Source organism: Erythrolamprus reginae, chromosome 5, assembly GCF_031021105.1.
Source record: "Erythrolamprus reginae isolate rEryReg1 chromosome 5, rEryReg1.hap1, whole genome shotgun sequence".
Classification (NCBI taxonomy): domain Eukaryota; kingdom Metazoa; phylum Chordata; class Lepidosauria; order Squamata; family Dipsadidae; genus Erythrolamprus; species Erythrolamprus reginae.
The window spans coordinates 68,234,884-68,254,833 of record NC_091954.1 but is presented as its reverse complement, the minus strand read 5'-3'; the positions used below and the strand labels follow the sequence as shown (position 1 = coordinate 68,254,833).

General features: G+C 43.9%; 1 protein-coding gene across 1 annotated transcript in view; it reads left to right on the top strand.

Moving 5' to 3' along the window:
* The window catches only part of HPSE2 (heparanase 2 (inactive)), a 187,399-nt gene that overhangs the window by 32,312 nt on the left and 135,137 nt on the right, over nt 1–19,950 (top strand). The window lies entirely within an intron of this gene.

Below are 19,950 nucleotides of genomic sequence, written 5' to 3'. Positions count from 1 at the left end.
CAGACTAATAGCAATATTGAAGGAGCTGCTAATCAGTAGGGTATGATTCTATTGTTTTCTCCTAATATTTTGATTCTTTTAGTCTTTGATAAAGATACATCTTCTAGTCTGTTAATATAGCTATTATGTTATCATATTTGCATACACATCAATGTATCATACAATATTTAAAATACAGTACTAATATTATAGAATATTTTGTAGCTCAGACTTGAAATGAGGAGTCCTTGGTGCTAGCTGCTAGTATTGATGATGTTAATTAGTTTGAGTAATGAAACGTGCAAAAAAGCAATCAAGCTTAGAGAGCACCAAAGATTCCTCCGTAAGGGGTGTGCATAAGTACACCACTTATAAGTGCACCAAAGTGCCTACCATCCTTGTCCTAATGTTCCCTCTTATCAGTATCCATCTTATAGATATAAACAATTTTATATCTGTGTATATTGCCAATACATACTTGACATAAACAAACAAACAAACAAACAAACAAACAAAGTATTTAAAGTCTCCAAGGAATGTCCAAACAGTATAAACAATGCAAATATTATGTTTGAATTTGACATAGACAGGGCAAAGATTCTCTGTGGTGATTATTCTGAGAAAGTGCATGTATTAATGTATAGAATTGGTTGTATGTGTTAATTAGTCTTATAGCTTTGTTAGCTTCTAAACAAAGTTTATTGGGGAAGAAAAAATATATGTTAAAGGGTTAAATAAGGTTCAGGAGGGAAGTGTTTTTAATAGGAAAGTGAACACAAGAACAAGGGGACATAATCTGAAGTTAGTTGGGGGAAAGATCAAAGGCAACATGAGAAAATATTATTTTACTGAAAGAGTAGTAGATCCTTGGAACAAACTTCCAGCAGACGTGGTTGGTAAATCCATAGTAACTGAATTTAAACATGCCTGGGATAAACATATATCCATTGTAAGATAAAATACAGGAAATAGTATAAGGGCAGACTAGATGGACCATGAGGTCTTTTTCTGCCGTCAGTCTTCTATGTTTCTATATATATTAAATCCCTAAATCTCTACTTCAATAATGTCAGTATTGGAAAATATATTTTCCTGAAGCTTTTTGGGGGGGTGGGATGGGTGGGAGAGAATTGATATCAGGCAAGAGTGTAAGGCAAATGAACATTTGAAAGACAAATGGGGAAACAAAGCAACTTCATCATACTTTCATAAGATTGGCTAACATTAATATTGTGGGCAACCCTGGGTAATAGGAGCAAACAAGATCTTGCCTTGTGGAAGAACATGTTCACTTTCTCTTACCTACTATTGGCTACTAAAAAGTAATGGTTCCCACTTTAGAAATTTATGCTGTGGTAAACGAGAAATAAAATAGAGATATCTAGGAAGGATGGTAACCGCTTGTTTAGGATTCCTAAATTAAATTCATCTTCATTCATTTTGAATTGTCTTGTGTGATTTTCGTGGTTATATAACAAAATATTTTTGACTCCATTACAGATAGTCCTCAACTTACGATTATAATGGAGCCCAAAATTTATATTGTTAAATAAGAATTTGTTAAGTGAGTGTTACCCCAGTTTATGACAATTCTTGCCACAGTTGTTAAAAGACTCACTGCAGTTGATAAGTTAGTAACCTTGTTGTGAAGTAAATATGACTTTCCGTTGACTGCTTCTCAGAAGGTTGCAAAAAGTGATCACATGACCACGGGACACTGTAACAGCCATAGGTATGAGTCAGTTGTCCAGCATCTGAATTTTGATCACATGATCATGGGGATGTTGCAAAGGTTGTAACTCTGAAAAATTGTCATAAGTCACTTTTTTCTGTGCCATTGTAACTTTGAACAGTCACTAAATGAAATGTTGTTGTAAATCGAGGACCACCTGTATGTGCTGTGCTGATGGGAGAAGATGGGGAAGTCATACTACACCTGGTAAAATTTCCTCTCTTCTAACAATCTTAAAAGCATTTCCCCCCTATTATCTGGTCTTAACAATCTTAAGCACTTTTAAGAGAGTCTGTAATGGAAAAAATTACTCTGTTTGACAATGCCAAGGTGAAGTGCTATAAACGTTTTAGTGCATGTTTTAGAATTAAAATAAAAGCAAATATTCTATACTGTTATTTTTAATCACTATTCTAAAGAAAAATGAATATTGAAATAGTTTGTTTCTTTGACATTTTGATGAATAAAAATCATTTTATATGACCATTTCATGATAGAACCAGAATTATACAAATAGGAGGAGGAGAATTACATTCTAAATAGGGATTTTATCTGTTACAAATTCTGGGTAAAGTAAACATTATAGAAACCATTTTAAATGATATAGAGCATTAAAGGCCTGCTGCTTTTGGAATGGAATGGCACAAAACAGTGAGTCAAGAATGGTCAACATAAACTCCACAACTGTGTTTACACAATATTCTTAACCAAATCAGTTACAAATCTAGTGGTTATGTTTATTGGATAATTTTTCTCCTGTAGACTTAGTCTACTATATAAGCTCAGGCAATTTGGTTTATGATTTCAGGGCAGAAAATGAGTTATTTCTGTAAACAAATCATGCTATGTTACATAAGTCATGTACCTTTCTAGGTTCCAAGCTACAATATTCCACCCTCTTTAGTAACACTCATCAAATTTTCTAAGGCATCAATCGTAAAAAAATGAATCTGGTAATACTGATTTAAAGAACAGCTTAGATTGCAGACAAAGTTGTTTAACAGGTATACTGAAATATTAGAATGAAAAATGCCAGACTCCCATTTTATGGTGATATTTGTACTGTTCAAAGCTCTGGGCACACAAGTAATTTCTTCATCAAGTGTGGAAAGTGATACTTAGCATGCTGACAGCCATTTTCCTTGTGTGAAAACATAAGAGATAATTTAGATTGTACAACAATCTAAATCTTATGGCTATTTTTAAAATTAACTTTTATATCCTTAACGTTCGGAATATATTTCAAAAGTTTATTTCATTGTCTTATTAAGTTTATTAAGTCATTTTAAGTTGGTAAAAATGGTCATTTGTCTGTTGTGTTGTTGGCATAGAAACCAGGAGGCTGTGAGTTCTAGTGTCACTTTAAGCATGAAAAACTGGCCAGTTTTTAGACCAGTTAGTCTCTCTCTCTGCCCAATTCACCTCATAGGGTTGTTGTTGTGGGGAAAATAGGAGGAAGAAGGGATATTGGTATGTTTTCTGAGTAGGGTGGAATAAAAATCTAAAAACAAACCAGCAAACAAAATCACAATTTATCTGAATATTTTATTAACTACACTAGTCTTAAGAATCACAGAGCAAATTATACTAGTGTTATGTATGTAGTGATGTACTTTAATGACATTTCTGTGTAGTTTTATCTAAATAAACAAAATTAATTTTGCTTTCTTGTCCTATGATACTTTGGATCAGGATCAGTATCCTGATAGTTTGGATACTGAATTCAGAGATCAGCAAATAATACAGTCTTGATATACTTAACATTTTATTCATAGAGTTTTCAGTCTTGAAATTTAACACATTGTGCCTCTGCTCAATTTAGTACCATCTAGATATGCTAGAGGGCATGCTGGCCGAAGATGATGAGAATTCTAGCACATGTGGAGAGCGCTGCATTAGAGGAAGTTAACACTGAGGGTATCACCCAGCAGGCAATCTTGAATTATTTTAAGGGGATACTGAGCTGCTGTGGAAGCTATACATATATGTGATGCTAAAGATCCTGGGAAGAAAATTAGAAGGAATGTTGTGGTCAAGTTGCTGATAGGGTCGTTGCTCATTCTTTCATCTGTACCTTGAGGGACATGTTTCTGATGACAGATCAATTCTTTATTGCTGGAATAAGATTCCTCTGCAATTTAGAAGCAGCAGCAAAGGAAGACAGAACAGTGGGTGTGTGTACATCTGGATTATTATTTAAGTGGCCACAAGGGTTGCTCTGATCAGTAGGGGCATGGCCTGCTGTTAGGAACACAATCTGAGGCTGGTGCTTAGTTTAACCCAGTGCTTCTCAATTATTTTCTGTTATGCCCCCCCCCCGAAGAAGTAAACATTTCGTGCGCCCCACCCGCCAATTCTCCCATCTGGGCCCCAATGGAATTTTAGTGTTAATATTATTTTACTTATTATAAGCTGCAAGCAAACTCTTGGTTGAGGAAGGCTGCTCTACCCACTTATGTAAGTCACACTGACCTCAGTGGAGCCTGTTTTCAGTTAGGCAGGCATAGGCTACCGTGGTTAAGGCCCTCTTTTGACAAAGGGCCACACCAGTTAGCCAATATTTTGGGGTTCCCAGCCTGGCCCATAAGCGCCACCTTTGCCGAGCACTCATAGTGAATGGTGTGGAAGGAGGCTTTAGAGTGCTGTTTGAAGCTGAGGTTCCTCCTTGTCCAGCAGCAGGTTCACCACGCCGTTCATGGCTACTGCGGCGCCCGCCAAGAACAAGAACTGACAATGGATATGTCTTAGAAATCCAGCACATAGTGAGGACATACTTTGAATCTCATATTCTCCTTGTAATGTTGAAGATATGAATCTATAGCTTGTATTATTCTGAGGTTTTTGAGAAGAAGATCATAAGACTAAACTTTAAGGCAGGCTTCAGTGTAAATAACGAATAACCTTGTGGCAGTCTAGCCTTGTTGAATTTTCAAATTGAAGTTGCGACTACAATTCCCATAAGTTCCCAGGACTTCTAGAGGAAAGTAAGATAGAGAAGCTCTATCTTACGGCATATGCTCATAGTTACACTATAAATTTTTGTTACGAAGGGATACCATAGCTTCCCTTCTGGGTATTATTACAGTATTATGGCATATGAATTGGGAAAGAGTAACACACTTTGGATACTATTTTTAGATCAGTGTTTTTCAACCAGTTTGCCGGGGCACACTAGTGTGCCGTGAGACATGGTCAGGTGTGCCGTGGGGAAATTAAACATGGGTCCCCAAACTACGGCCTGCGTGTTGGATACGGTCCGCAGAGGCCATTTATCCGGCCCGTCTCCAGCCGCCTCCAGCCGAACATAAACATTCCCCGCACAATCCCTCCAGCTATCAGCGACAGGAAGAGTGGAGGCACAGGGAACATTCACTGGCCAATCACCTTCTAGGATTCATCCCGACTACTAGCGAGGAACCAATAGCAGTCCGCCTCTCATCCAAACCCAGGAAGGTCCCAGCTGGGGCTGCTGTGCTGGCCACGGTGAGTGGTTGAGGCTGCTACTCTTCCCCATGGTCCTGATTTCTAATCCTGGTCAGGACTGGAGGTAAATGTTGCCACCAGTAGATGAAGCCTCAGCCTCAGCTGGTTATGTTTCTCCTGATGGTGTATATTATTAACTATATGTATAATATGTACTGTGTTAGAGTGTCATTTTGGCTGGTGGTGTGCCCCAGGATTTTGTAAATGTAAAAAATGTGCCGCGGTTTTAAAAAGGTTGAAAATCACTGTTTTAGATAAATGGGGACTGATGTTTGAATGGTACATGTATATGTTTGTGGTATTTCTTATACATTTTGAACTTAGATTCTAAATTATATGATCACAACTGTCCCATATAGGTAGTCCTCAAGTTATGATAACAAGTGAGCTCAAAATTTGTATTGTTAAGTGAGATAAAGTTATTTTTGCCCCATTTTACGATCTTGTCAGGGTTGTTAAGCGAGTTGCTGCAGTTGTTAATAACGCGTTAAGTGAATCCAGCTTTCCCATTGACTTTGCTTGTCAAAAGGCGGTAAAAGGGTCACATGACCGTGGGACATTGCAGCTGTCATAACTATGAACCAGTTTCCAAGCAACCCAAGTTTTGATCATGGGGATGCTGCAATTGTTGCAAGTATGAACAATGGTCATGTCACTTTTTTCAGTGATGTAAATTCAAATGGTCATTTAAATAAACTGTTGTAGGTAGATGACTACCTAGAACTGCATGGAATGTACTTCTAGTGAACTGTACAAGCTTTAACTAATATTCACATTCGCTAGAAGTACAGTATAGTTTGATTTAAATGCAATATATTTGATTTAAATACAGTATATTTAAATCAAACTGAATCAAATTGAAATGAAACGTATTTGGTAAATAGATCAGTTTTATTCCTCCCAGCATTTGAGCACTTGGTGGGTTCTTATGTCATGACTTGCATGTTGAGAATTTTTTCAGACAAAAATGGGGGAAAATATTTTAGAAATGAAATGTGAACTTGCTGGCAAGGAAGCAAGAACAGCAGATTTGAGGAAACATACTCCACTAAATAAATAGAGGGCACTGGCGCTGGATTTGCCTCAATTGCTCCTTTTCTTCATTCTGCTGGATACTCCTTAAACTGGATTACCTGGGGAAGTTTCTTTAAGGGACTCCAGATGGTGCCTGCAATGCTACCTCCAGCTGTGGCCAATCACTCCTAGCCAGGCAATCTGCCTTTCTGCTGAGGCCTGCAGCAGCCACACTGCCCATTCGTCACGCTTCTCCAATTGCAGTGCTCTGGATAGCTTCTTTTGGTCTTGTCTGTCTCTTCCTCCCTTGTTTTATCATCCACCCCCTCCATGAGCTAATGTAGTAACATCTTTTCATTGGCTATAAATTAGAGACAAGCTATAGATAAAATATGGCTTATAGAGGAATATTTGGAAACATCTGGTGTTTAGCCCTCAGATTCAATCTTCACTTGTCTTATATGACAATGTCACTATTTGTGCACATGCTAAAAAAAGTTGATACCTATGAGCCAGCCCAACTGGATAATTTAGAAGAAGCAACTGGCAAGCAGAAAGGAGGTGGAAACAGAATAAAAAGTTTTCATGTGGACATAGAAAGGTTATTTTGGAATGCATAATTTTTCTTAACAAAGAGATTGGGTGGTCTAAACTATCTTTCCTCCATATATTTGGTGAGGAAATAGTTAATGGGACATGTCAAAAGCATCACTGATGAGAAAGTCTAGTGAGAAATTAATATATATAGATAAATCTTTTTTTAAAAAAAACAAAACACCTCCCATTCTGTGTTCTCTGGCAATATTCAAGAATGGTGAATAAGTTACAAAATTTTGAGTGTTGCAGTATATTACAATATTTGTTTTTAGAACAAAGGAGTTATCTTAGTAAGCTTGGTGAGAGAGACAGAACTCAGAAATGTACAGTAGGATCAGAAAGATTATCACTGAGTTCGATAGTGGAAGATATTTAGAATTAGGGATAATATATAGATTAGGGAAGATTATGGTGCTGTATTTAGCAGTGAAAATAATTAGTATAGGGAAGATTATTGCACTGATATGACAGTGACACACAGATTAGGGAAGATTATTATGCTGGGATTGGCAGCAGGGTTTACAGATTAGGGAAGTTTATCATACTAAGAACGACAGTGGAAAATATCTAGATTAGGGAAGAATATTATTACTTTGGTCTTTTTTAATGGAAGATACTTATCGCATAAAATAATGGAATGATAATGATTTATATTTTTTTTGATCAGTTAAAGTATAAAGGATATACTGATATAATGAAAGAAGTGAAATAAATGAATTGAGTAGGAAATACAGTGGTACCTCGTGATACGAACCCACCGTGATACGAACATTTCGAGATACGAACCGGGGGTTCGGAAATTTTTTGCCTCTTCATACGAACTTTTTTCGACTTACGAACCCACCGCAGATTGCAAAAAGGCGCTCTGCTGGGTGCTGCCGCCTGGCTGTAACCTTTTAAAACAGCCCGGGGGGTTCTCGGCGTTCTCCCGAACCCGAACTTTTCGGGTTTGGGTTTGGGAGGCCGCCGAGAAGCGCTGCCGCCTGGCTGTCACCTTCTGAAACAGCCGGGGTGCTTCTTGGCGTTCTCCCGAATGCCGAACCCGGAAGTTTGGCAAAAGTGCGGTTTCGGGTTCCGGAGGTGCGGAGAAGCGCCCAGCTGTTTCAGAAGGTTACAGCCGGGTGCCGCCGCCCGGCGGAGCGCCATTTTTACAATCAGCAGCGGCGTTTTCGGCCGATCTGGAGGCTGAAACGGAGGTGAGGAATACCAATAGGGAATTCCATGGGCGGAGCTTTGACGTCACGAAGACATCCTTCCTGGTCAGCCAAAACGTGGCCTCCAGGAAGGACGTCTTCGTGACGTCAAAGCTCCGCCCATGGAATTCCCTATTGGGATTCCCCACCTCCATTTCAGCCTCCAGATCGGCTGAAAACGTCGCTGTTGATTGCAAAAATGGCGTTCCGCCGGCCGCCGCCGCCTGGCTGTAACCTTCTGAAACAGCCGGGCACTTCTTGGCGGCCTCCGGAACCTGAACCTGAACTTTTGCCAAACTTCCGGGTTCGGCGTTCGGGAGAACGCCGAGAAGCCCCCCAGCTGTTTTAAAAGGTGACAGCCGGGCGGCGGCACCCAGCGGAGCGCCATTTTGCAATTCCCCCCCCTTGCACGCATTAATCGCTTTTACATTGTTTCCTATGGGAAACATTGTTTCGTGTTACGAACGTTTCGCCTTACGAACCTCCTTCCAGAACCAATTAGGTTCGTAAGACAAGGTATTACTGTATATTTACATTTTTTAAAAAACAACCCTTCTTCCTATGTATAGATTAAGATACGATATGAATAGTGGTTTTCCTTTTCTTTTTCCTTTCCGCTCTCCTTTTTTCTTTCCTTTTTCCTTTTATTCTTTTTTTAAAAAAATATTTCCTTCCTAGGTTTTTAAGGAGACGTAAATTTGGATATTTTCTATTATTAAGGGCAGTTATGATAAAATGAGCATTTTTTCTTAAATGAAAGTAGGAATGTGATTTCTAAGAACATTAGAAAGGGACTGAAGCATGATGGCATAGTTAGGAAAAATAGCAAATAGCCAAGAGAAATTTAGATAGCTATAGCACTTTAAATATAAATCAAAGCGAAGGACATTATCTAAAATCCAGATGATAGCACTTTGAAAGGAGGTAGCACAGGATGAATGGTATATACCAGAAATAATTGGATAAATAATTAGAAAAAAATGATCAATTTGACTAAGAATTTGGCATTTGATATTGTATTGAATTATATTTTAATTTGAGGTATGTAAATTGGAATCTCTGTAAGATGTGAAAAACAATAAAAAAATTATACCCCCCTGCCCCCCCAAAAAAAGAAATATAGAGTAGGATCAGTAGCATTTTTAGTTTGTGGGCTTTGTTATATGGTTTCAACAAAATTATGGATGCCAGTTTTTTTCAAAATAAAAATTGAAAGCATTTTAAAAAGATTGCAAAAGAAAAAAAGTCAGGCAATCTCAGCTGAGAATAAGGATCTTATGAGATGTAGATATGGGATTTTGGTCATTTTTATTTTTAAAAAATGAAAAGGTTTTATATTTTTTGGATTTGTCAAATCCAGAAATAAATTCCTATAATGATTCTTTTTTACTTAATTTTTTCTTCATTCATTTTTATATTAAATTGGACACATACCAGTTGCTAAGCATCTGAATTTTGATCATGTGACCACGGGGATGTGGCAACAGTAGTAAGTCTGGAAAATGATCACAAGTCACATTTCTCAGTGCTATTGTACTTAAAGAAATGGTAGTGAGTACTACCTGTACAGATTCATTCACTCATTCACTCATTCAATAAATATTCCGCCTAACACCTGAAGCACTCTGTAAGACAGGTACTGCCTTTTTCTTTCTTCCTTTCATCATTAGCTAGTTAGCTAACTGGCCAGTCAATCTGCCAGTTAGCTTGGTGAAGCAAGTATAAAGAATAAACAGTGAATTCTAGAATTCTCTTGGGCACTGGATGACAGGATTAATTATTGTCTCTCAGCACTAGACTCAAATGTAAAAAAACCCCTCTTCTACCAATTCGCATACACACATATATGACAAAAAGGATTTTGAGTTTTGAACTTGGGCATCTGCAGCAATGTTCCCTCTAACCTGCGCAACGCGCTGTGGCGCAGGAAAATCCCAAAGATGGCGCACCATTTTCCAAGCCTGTGCAGAGCTGGTGCCGTTTCTCCCCGCCCGACAGCTGATCCGCCCCTCTCAAGCTGTCGGCGGGGGAGAAATCCCCAGCTTCTCTGGCTCTGTCTGGGGCTGCCATTGCGCGCGCCCACCTCCCCTGAGACCTCGGAAGAATGCAGAAGATTGGGGTGGGGGGGCTGATGGAGGTCAGTCCCCTGGTGCCGATCAAGGCCACCCCGTAGGCTTTATCGAGTGTCGAGGGACGCCCTTTCACTTCCTTAGCTGCTGCCGCACGCCCCATGTCACTTGCCCAGCGGCAGGCATTTCTTGCGGGGTCCCTGCTGGCCCCCCCCCAGTTTGGATAGGAGCGGCTAGTCACCACGGGCATCCAAAATGGGGACGTTGCCGGTAGGAACCCTGCGAGAAATGCCTGCCGTTGGGCAATTGATGGCAGCTGAGGGCTCACGGCGGCAGCTGAGGAAGCGGAAGGGTGTCCCTCGGTGTTCTGTATCCAGACGCTAGAGAAAGCCAACGGGGCGGCCTTGATCGGCGCAAGGGGGCTCACTCCATCAGCCCCCACCCCAATCCTGCAGCCCGAGAGAAAGCAAAAGGGAGATGAAAGTGGGAATAAAACAGAAATGAAGGTGAGAGAAATAATAAAAATAATAAATAATAATTGCCCGTCCACTGAAGTTCAGCCGAGTCTCCTCCCCACCCTGGCACTGGGCCAGGAGCGGGGTCTTGGAGGAGGGGGGCTCTGGAAAAGGGCTCCCCCCCCAGCTGGCCCTCTTTCTGCCCTCCCCTCAGGCCAGGAAGTGGCCGGCAGCCCCGAGGCCTCCTCCGCAGCTGCTCTCCGCATTTGCTGCCTCTGCATCGAGATGGGAAAGGTGCTTATTCCAGGCAGTTCTGGGGCTACGTGGAGTGCAGCCGGCCCTGCGGGGGCCTCCAGAGTCTCCCGTTTGCTTTCACCAATGCTGCCTAGCAGGTCCGGGGCCACCTGCACATTTCAATGACCCTGTAGTGAAGACAGGGCTCCGCAGAGCGTCTGCTAAACTTTCTTCTCCAGAACCCCTTTTCCCACTTTTGAAAAGGATGCTGGACCTCAAAGGGCTTTTATGGGGTTCGTTTACTGGTGGTTACTGTTAAAATTGACACATTTTCTACTCCAGATTGTTCAGTGGTATTTTAAATTGATAAGTTTAGTGGAGAGGAAGGAGGGAACAAGAGAGAGAGAAGGAGAGAAGGGCCCATGTAAAAGTAGCTAACTATCATTCAGAGCAATATGTTTCATTCCTTGAAACAGGCCTTTAAAAATTATTCATCTCAGAGTACCCAATCTTAGAACAGTAGTGAAACAAAAACACATAAATTAACTTTAGCTTTTATATCCTAAATAAGAGTAGAATAGCATATGTATATTTCAGTCTTCCGTATCTCTATTAGCGTATTTTGTGAGAAACCCATGTGAAATATTTCTCCACAAATTGTATTAATTTTTATACTTTACACATGGCCCTCAAAATACAGTAGAAACTGTCCCCCACTTTAATATCCTACCTCCATTGATTTTTCTTATCACTGCTATAATTGTCTATTTCCCCACCCCCACCCCATTTTCTTTTCAAACATTAGCTGATCACAGTGATCTGTTTTCCCCCATGAAAGGTTCATTCCATCCTTCTAAGCTGGTCTGAATTAAGCTATATTCCACTGCCACTTGAAGCATAATTCCATCTGTCATCTCTAATACCTAACCTTTATGTTCTAAATAGAAATTTAAATAATTATAAAGTAATTATAGATGTATTTTTAAATATACTTACTGTATACCTCTTAGGTTCATTCTTTTCAATGCATGTAAATATACTTGTTCTTTTAGGAAAAGACACCATCTTTGCCTGTAATAAATCAGTGATACACAGAGAGAGGGGGGAGGGGGGGAGAATCTCCCAGCAATTGTAGGCAGGGAATGTTAAACTTTAAGGGTTCTGAAATTTTTACTTAGCAAAGAATGGCTTGTGGAATGAAAAAGCTAACTACAATTTCGCATGTATTGAAGTATCACTAGGGAAAGCTGCAGCTGACATCATGGTCACATTTTACTTCCTTTTAAAAAGTTGTTTCTCCCACTGTTGGCTGTTGTATATGGAAATGCTAGATGATTTAATTGCATGATCACATCTAGGAGTGTTTAGTCTTAGTATCCAGCAGTTCATTTATGCTTCTTCTGGCTCTGAATTCCCAAGTCCAGGGCTTTTGTAGAAAAAAAGCCTCTATTTGATGGAATACCATGGACACAAGCTTTAAAAATAAGCCTCCTGAGCCATCTTGGAGGTGTCTGGCAGCGGGACAAGTCATTAGTCAATCCTGAAATAATCATCAAGCACAGACATGGCTTATTTTATATACTGTTAAACACTTCCCCATATTCTACCATTGATTGGAGCCTTGAATTCTTTCCAAATGTTTAACCTATAAAGATATTTGAGAACCCCAGGACACAGAGCCTTTCCAAACAATGATAGATTTACTTCAATTTTCACAAATGGAAAACCACAGTTCCCTAAAGTTACAAAGAAGCAGCTGTCACACACCAGGTACATTGTGAGAAAACACTTTTTGAAAGCTTAGGATTTCCTACTATCTGGAAGCATCTACATTTGTAAAAGAAAATGCTCTTACTTTCTTCTTACGTTTTATAAAAAACATACATAGTTGCCTGGGATAATTAGTAACCCTATTTTGAAGTTTTTCCCTCACATTGAAGGAAAAGTCTAGGATGACTTGTTCTAGCCCCATAGCTCTATGGGCTGGATTGAATTTTCTGAGGATCTGACTCCCTGGTGACGTTTCTCAGTCGTTCAATCCAGTCCTCAGCTCATGGACGTTTTTCCCTTAGCTCCTTAGAAACATAGAAACATAGAAGTCTGATGGCAGAAAAAGACCTCATGGTCCATCTAGTCTGCCCTTATACTATTTTCTGTATTTTATCTTAGGATGGATATACTGTATGTTTATCCCAGGATTTGTTTTTTCATATTCCTTCCTAGACTTTTCCTTGTGATAAAGCCTTTTCCTTTCCTTTCCATGGATGACATTATTTTCGTTAGGAAGGCTACTACAGCATGGATCAGTGAATATTCATTTGCGCTGCCTTTGGGCGCCTGAGCAGCCACTCCCCTGCTTGATATTTGCTGGCTGTAGAGGAGAGAATTGTGGATCAGGGCTATTAATATCTTAGCCCTGCTCAGTTTGTTTGCATAGCCCGCCTTTGGTATTTGGTGCCATCTTCAGGATTGCTCTCCAGATCTCATCCAGCGTTATTTAGTGGCGTGTGAGCAGACCGCTTGGAGCAATTGGAGCACTTCACAGATATCAAGGCAGAAGCTCTGATTACTTGGCTGATTTTGCTGCGCAGTCCTGCCATGTGGGCACGCTCCTAGTTTCGTGTATTGTCTCATCAATGTAGCTTCGAGTTGCCATTTTGGACTCCTGTTAGCATGGATTTCTTTCTTTTGGTGCAAAACGCCATTCTCCCATGCCTCCTGGAAGGAGAGTCCAGCATGGGTTTAGCTCAAGTCTTATTGGTAGGACTGAGTTTCAAATTAACATAAATACATAATAATTAGGTACCGCCCCCTTGCTGCCCCAAGTATCCAGTTTTTAAAAACTCAGCCGAGGTTAAGGACATGAGTTTTTTCTCTCCCTTTAGGTTGAGTATGTAAATGTTAATTAAATGTTAATTAAATGTTATGTGAACCTTGTAATTTTTTCCCCTTTTTCTCATACAATAGGTTCCTGTTCTGATGGGGTCTCTGCCCTCCGCGGGCACCACCCCCACCTTTCTCCTTTTGGGGCCTCTTCTCTCAGCGGGTACTGCCCACCGAGGAGCAACCGGGCTATTATTACTATTATTATTATGACCTGGTGGTCTAATAAGCCCAGATCACCCCAGATGGGGGGGTCCGTCCCTCCCCATTGTCGGGGGCGGCGGGAGACAACGGACGCCGGAAAAAAAGCCGCGGCGGCCATTACAAGCCGCCGAGCAGCTGATCGAGCGCTCGCAATGGCGAGCGGCAAGCGGAGGCTTCGGCTACCACCGAGCGGCTTGCAGGGAGTCGGATGGCGGCGGCGGAGATGTTTCCCGGCTTCGCTGAGGGTGCGCTCGCCCTATGAGGCGATTCCTCACGCCGCCATGTTTTTTGTTGGCAACAAGCCAGGAGCGCGAACGGCATCATTCGCCGTTGTAATTAGGCGCAAACTGGGCAGCTGGCCAAATTGTCAGTCCTATAATGTCTGCTCAGAGACAGCCGACGAAGTCACGTGGTCGGCTGACAGCCTATTAAAATGCTGTTTTCGCTGTCAGTCCTGCCTGCATGCCATCACTTGCGAGTGAGAGCCTTCTGTTTCTGACAAACGACTGTTGATGTGCATTGCTTTTGTGGATTCGATTGTGAGTACGCTGCCCCATATAATAATAAATATGGCAGACCAGCTTGTCATTGGGGAGGAGCAGGCCCAGACAGTCAAAACCCCTGTCAAAGGGAAGGATAAGGCCAGCAAGCCTAGGAGTAAGTCCTCTCAATCGAGCTCCTCTCTTCGTGAGGCTGAGCGGAAGATCAAGGCCCTAGAGCAGCGTTTGGAGGCGGCCTTGTCCCCCCCCATCGTAGGAGGACTGACTATAGGCCCTTTCCAGCCTCTTCCTCCATCTGCTCTTTCACCTGCTGTTTCCATGGGACTCCAGGGCACCGCAACCGAGAGAGACTGGTCCCCTGACAGGCAGATCCCCCCTCCATTGCCATCAACTGCAGCGAGGCCTGAGAGGCCTTCCTCCTCTCATAGCCAGGCACTGCCTCAGGTGGGGTTACAGACACCAAACTATGTTCCCTCATCTACCTTCGCTCCAACGGCAGCGGGTCTTAGAGACCATACAGATGCTTGGCAGGCCTTTGCACCTACTCTACAGGACATTGTGGCCAATGCATATACGCAAGGCATAGCTGCAGCAACCCAACGGGCCAATGGCTTTCCATCCCAGCCTACCCAACTCAGGGACATCTGGTCAGCACCACCGCCCCCTACTGGGTTGGATTCTATGTCAATTGACCACTCCAATTTTGAGGACGACAGTGACCACGGAAATGGCCTGTCGGATGACGAATTCACCTTTCCAGAGCAGCCAGCAGTGGCCGGCCTCTTTAAACCCTCCTTGTTTAGGGTTTTATTACACAAGGCAAAGCAAGCCTTGGATGTGCCGGGAGCAACACCGCTAGTGGAACCAGGAGATGGGCCACGCACGTCGGCGGCTTTATGCAAGGAGCCCACCAAGGAATCGGACAAGGTTCCTGCACTGGAGATTTTTCTCGAGAATATTAAGCGCCCATGGCAACATCCGGCAGCAGCGCAAGGGCCTTCCAACCTGGAACGCAGGTTTTATACCTTTGATGACAGCATGGAGAACCTGCTACAGTTTCCCCCTGTGGACAAACCAGTGGCCACATTGGTCTCCCGCGCTGTCATACCTTCAGAGACAGCTGACAATTTAAAACCGGATGAAAGGAGGGCGGAGACACTTCTCAAGAAGACCCACCAGATGGCCGCATGGGCTCTTCGGGCAGCATCCACTGCCTCGTTCTTCAGTCGGGCATCCATCATGTGGATCCAGGAGGTTCAGGCGAGGCTGGGTCCTGACGAGACTCGATTGCGACAGGACTTGAATAAGCTCCTCGCGACGGCGGAATTTTCCACTGATGCCACCCTGCATGCCGCTAAATTTGCCTCCAGGGCTATGGCTTCCACCATTTCGTCGAGACGTTTACTTTGGCTAAGAAACTGGCAGGTGGATGCCAAGTCGAAGTGGACATTGTCTTCGGCTCCCTTTGAGGGCACAAAATTGTTTGGGGAGGCCCTTGATACTGTCCTGGTGGAGGATAAGGATAAGAGGAAAGTCCTTCCAAGATCTTTCCGCCGCCAGGACCGAAGGACTGGTCCGTACTCCCGTAGGCAGTCCTTTCGGTGGGACTCGTGGTCGGCCACTTCACAGCCGGCCAGGCCTTACTCACAGGGTGCCTTTTCGACATCATATAGGAATGAGAGACCGTATTCCCAAGACCGGGGCAGAGGCTTCTCCCAAACAAGACGACCTTTCCGGGGATACCAGCAACGGAACGCTCGACGTTCCAAGTGACTGCCTGGACGGCATTCCTTTGGGGGGCAAGCTACAAAAGTTCAGCGAGAGATGGCGAACTACTACTTCAGACCCCTGGGTATTAGCCACTATCTCCCGGGGGCTACAGATCGAATTTATGTACAGCCCTCCACATCATTTCGTCACGTGCCCCGTACCCAGGGATTCCGCAAGGAGGTCTCTCTTGGATCAGGAAATTCTCCACCTTTTACAGATCCAAGCGATCGAACCCGTTCAGGACAGTTCCAAAGGTACGGGATTCTATTCAAAGGTGTTCCTCATACCCAAGGCCTCCGGGGGTTGCAGACTCATCTTGAACCTCAAACGTTTGAACCAATATGTTCTTTACCGACGGTTCAAGATGAGCTCCCTCCGCTCCATCCTGACCTCTGTTCGAACAGGGGACCTTCTTACTTCAGTCGATTTAAAGGAGGCCTACCTACATGTTCCCATACACCCGACCCATCGACAGTTTCTCAGATTCTGTCTACACAACGTCCATTACCAGTACAGGGCAATGCCCTTTGGCCTGTCATCGGCCCCACGTACTTTTACGAAGATACTGGATGCACTGCGGTCCCGGCCAATCCGGATTCTAGCATATTTGGACGACATCTTACTTCTGTCTCCAAACCGCCAGAGGGCGCACGAGGACTTGCAAACCACAATGATTTGTCTACAACATCATGGCTTTACCATCAATATGCCAAAGAGCCACTTGATTCCTGCCACCAGACTCATTCATCTGGGTGCAGTGATAGACACGGTCTCCCAGAAGGTATATCTCTCTCCAGAGCGGCAACTCAACATCTGCTCTCTTGTAAACAGCCTTCAACAGGAACGGAGGGTCCCATTGTCTTTCCTGTCCAAGGTGCTGGGGACCCTGGTCTCCTGCGTGGACATTGTTCCTTGGGCCCGTTACCATTACCGACTGCTTCAGTGGACTTTACTCCCATTCCAGCGTCGAAGATTAAGCCATACACACCGTCTAACCTCCGTGGGACGCGAGTTACAACTTTCCCTGAGATGGTGGAGATCCCCAGCACTGCGGCAGGGCACTTCCTTCGGACCATTCCGTCATACTATCCTCACCACGGATGCCAGTCTGTTGGGGTGGGGCGCCCACGTCCACTCCCAGGTAGCTCAGGGGTTCTGGAGCCCCCAGGAACTACGCCCAATCAATATCAATTTTTTGGAGCTGCGAGCGGTCCGCTTGGCTTTGCTGACCTTTTCCACCTTACTGGAAGGTCAGCACGTCCTCGTACGCATGGACAACGTAGCGACCAGGGCACATTTAAATCACCAAGGTGGAACGCGCTCTCTCAGGCTGATGGAAGAGACGGTCCTTCTCTTTGACTGGGCGGAGAATCATCTCTCCTCTCTGCATGCAGAACACATTGCGGAGGAGGACAACAAACAGGCGGATTGGCTCAGCCGCCAGGAACTGGACCCGACGGAGTGGAGACTCGATCCGGGTCTATTTCAAGAAGTCTCGCGTCGGTTCGGGGAACCGGTGGTGGACCTATTCGCCACCCCCCAGAATACCCAACTTCCGAGGTTCTACTCCTGATTTCCATCTCCGGGAGCCGAAGGAATCAATGCACTACACCTTCAGTGGCCAAAGGCCCTACTGTACGCCTTTCCTCCGATTCCGCTTATTCCATCAGTGGTAAGGAAGATCCTGAGGGAAAAGGCGGAAGTGCTCTTGCTAGAGCCTCATTGGCCTCGGAGACCTTGGTTTGCGGACCTCAGGGAACTGTCCATCTCCCCACCGTGGAGGATCCCGGACGACCAAATCTCCCTCAGTCAGGGGTTCGTGTACCACCCGGAACCCCAATGGTTCCACCTAACCGCATGGCATTTGAAGGGGACAGGTTGAGGAGCTGTCACCTTCCCGAGAATGTTATCGCAACTATTCAAGCGGCCCGACGCCCTTCCACCGTCCGAATTTATCAGGCAACATGGGCAGCCTTCCATTCTTTCTGCAATGACAGGAACCTACGACCAGAGGATTCCTCAGTCATACCTATCTTGGAATTTTTGCAGAAAGGTTTGAAGAAAGGTCTGGCGCCAAACACACTAAAACGCCAGGTCGCAGCGCTTGCCACTATTATAAAGCGGGACGATGGGGGACCCTTAACTTATCACCCTTGGATTAAGGACTTTCTCAGAGGGGCTACGAACACACACCCTCCTCCTGTTCGTCGTTTCCCCACATGGGACTTAACTTTGGTCCTTCAGGCCCTCACGGGGCCACCGTTTGAACCGTTAAGGACTGTTTCATTGCGTTATCTCTCCTTCAAGACGGCCTTTTTGGTGGCAGTCACCTCGGCAAGGTGGGTGTCCGAACTGTCCGCGTTGTCGGTAAGATCAGATTTGTGTCACTTTTATCCGGACAGAGTTTGTTTACGCTTGGACCCCACCTTTCTCCCAAAAATCAACACACACTTTCACAGAGCTCTAGAGTTGGTGTTACCGGATTTCTGTGCTCGTGGTAATCACCCCTTAGAACTTAAGTGGCACAAGGTAGACGTACGCAGAGCGTTGAAACTTTACATCAGGCGTACCAGCAGTTTACGCAAAACTGAGGCCTTGTTTGTGTCATTTAGTTCTAGTAAACTGGGCTTCAAGGTGTCTTCCAATACCATTAGCCAGTGGGTAAGACTGTGTATAGTTGAGGCATACAAGGCAAGTTCAAGGACTCCACCGAGTGGTATACAGGCTCATTCAACAAGGAGTGCAGCTTCCTCGGCAGCTTGGGCGACACAAGCACCCCTTGAAGATATCTGCAGAGCCGCGGCGTGGAGTTCACCCACAACCTTTATTCGCCACTACAAGTTAGATGCCTTCGCTTCGGCTGAAGCTGCCTTTGGCAGGCGTGTACTCCAGAAAGTGTGCGGGGAGGTACAACCCATGGTTCACCAATCTCCCTCCCTGGAACATTAAACCTTGGGTATATCCCATGCTGGACTCTCCTTCCAGGAGGCATGGGAGAAAAACCGTTGTACCTACCTGAACGGTCTTCTCGATGCCCTGGAAGGAGAGTCCATACCCTCCCTAAGAACCATGGGAGTTCTTGTTTTGGTTGTTATTAGCGTTTATTATGGTTGTTTAATAAAGTTGATTATTCTTACATCTCTTCGTTTTTTAAAACTGGATACTTGGGGCAGCAAGGGGGCGGTACCTAATTATTATGTATTTATGTTAATTTGAAACTCAGTCCTACCAATAAGACTTGAGCTAAACCCATGCTGGACTCTCCTTCCAGGGCATCGAGAAGACTGTTCAGGTAGGTACAACGGTTCTTTCAAGCTTCAACGGTCATCCGGCTGGCTTCCTTTGGTGCAGACGCTATTTTGGCTCCTAAGGAATTGCCTCGCTGTTCTGTAGCCGCCAATTTGAAATCTTCTACCTTGCCCAACAACAGCTTCAGGAAACATTTTTCCGCTCTGGCTGATAGCAATCACTTTACCAGCCTTTACATGGAGTCCAGCTTGGTGCACTAGCTTTGAGGCTCACCATCGGTTGCCTTGCAGTGCTCACCATGGGAGGCTTCAACTAAGTGGCCGCTCACTGCGCTGGGCCCAGTTTCTAGTGATCTTCTTCATCCTCAGAGCTCTGAGGATGCAGGAGGACTTTCTTTTTTTTAGAACAAGAGGTGGCATTGGATTAGGTTCTGATACCAACCATGTTCTTCAACGTAATCAAACACCAGTGGAGCTTGCCAGCTACCAGCCAACGCTTCAGTGGCTACCCTTTCTGCTGTAGACTCGGATCTGTTCCGCCTTATCCAACGTCCGTAAATAGATACACTAATGGCTTCTTTAGCTTATC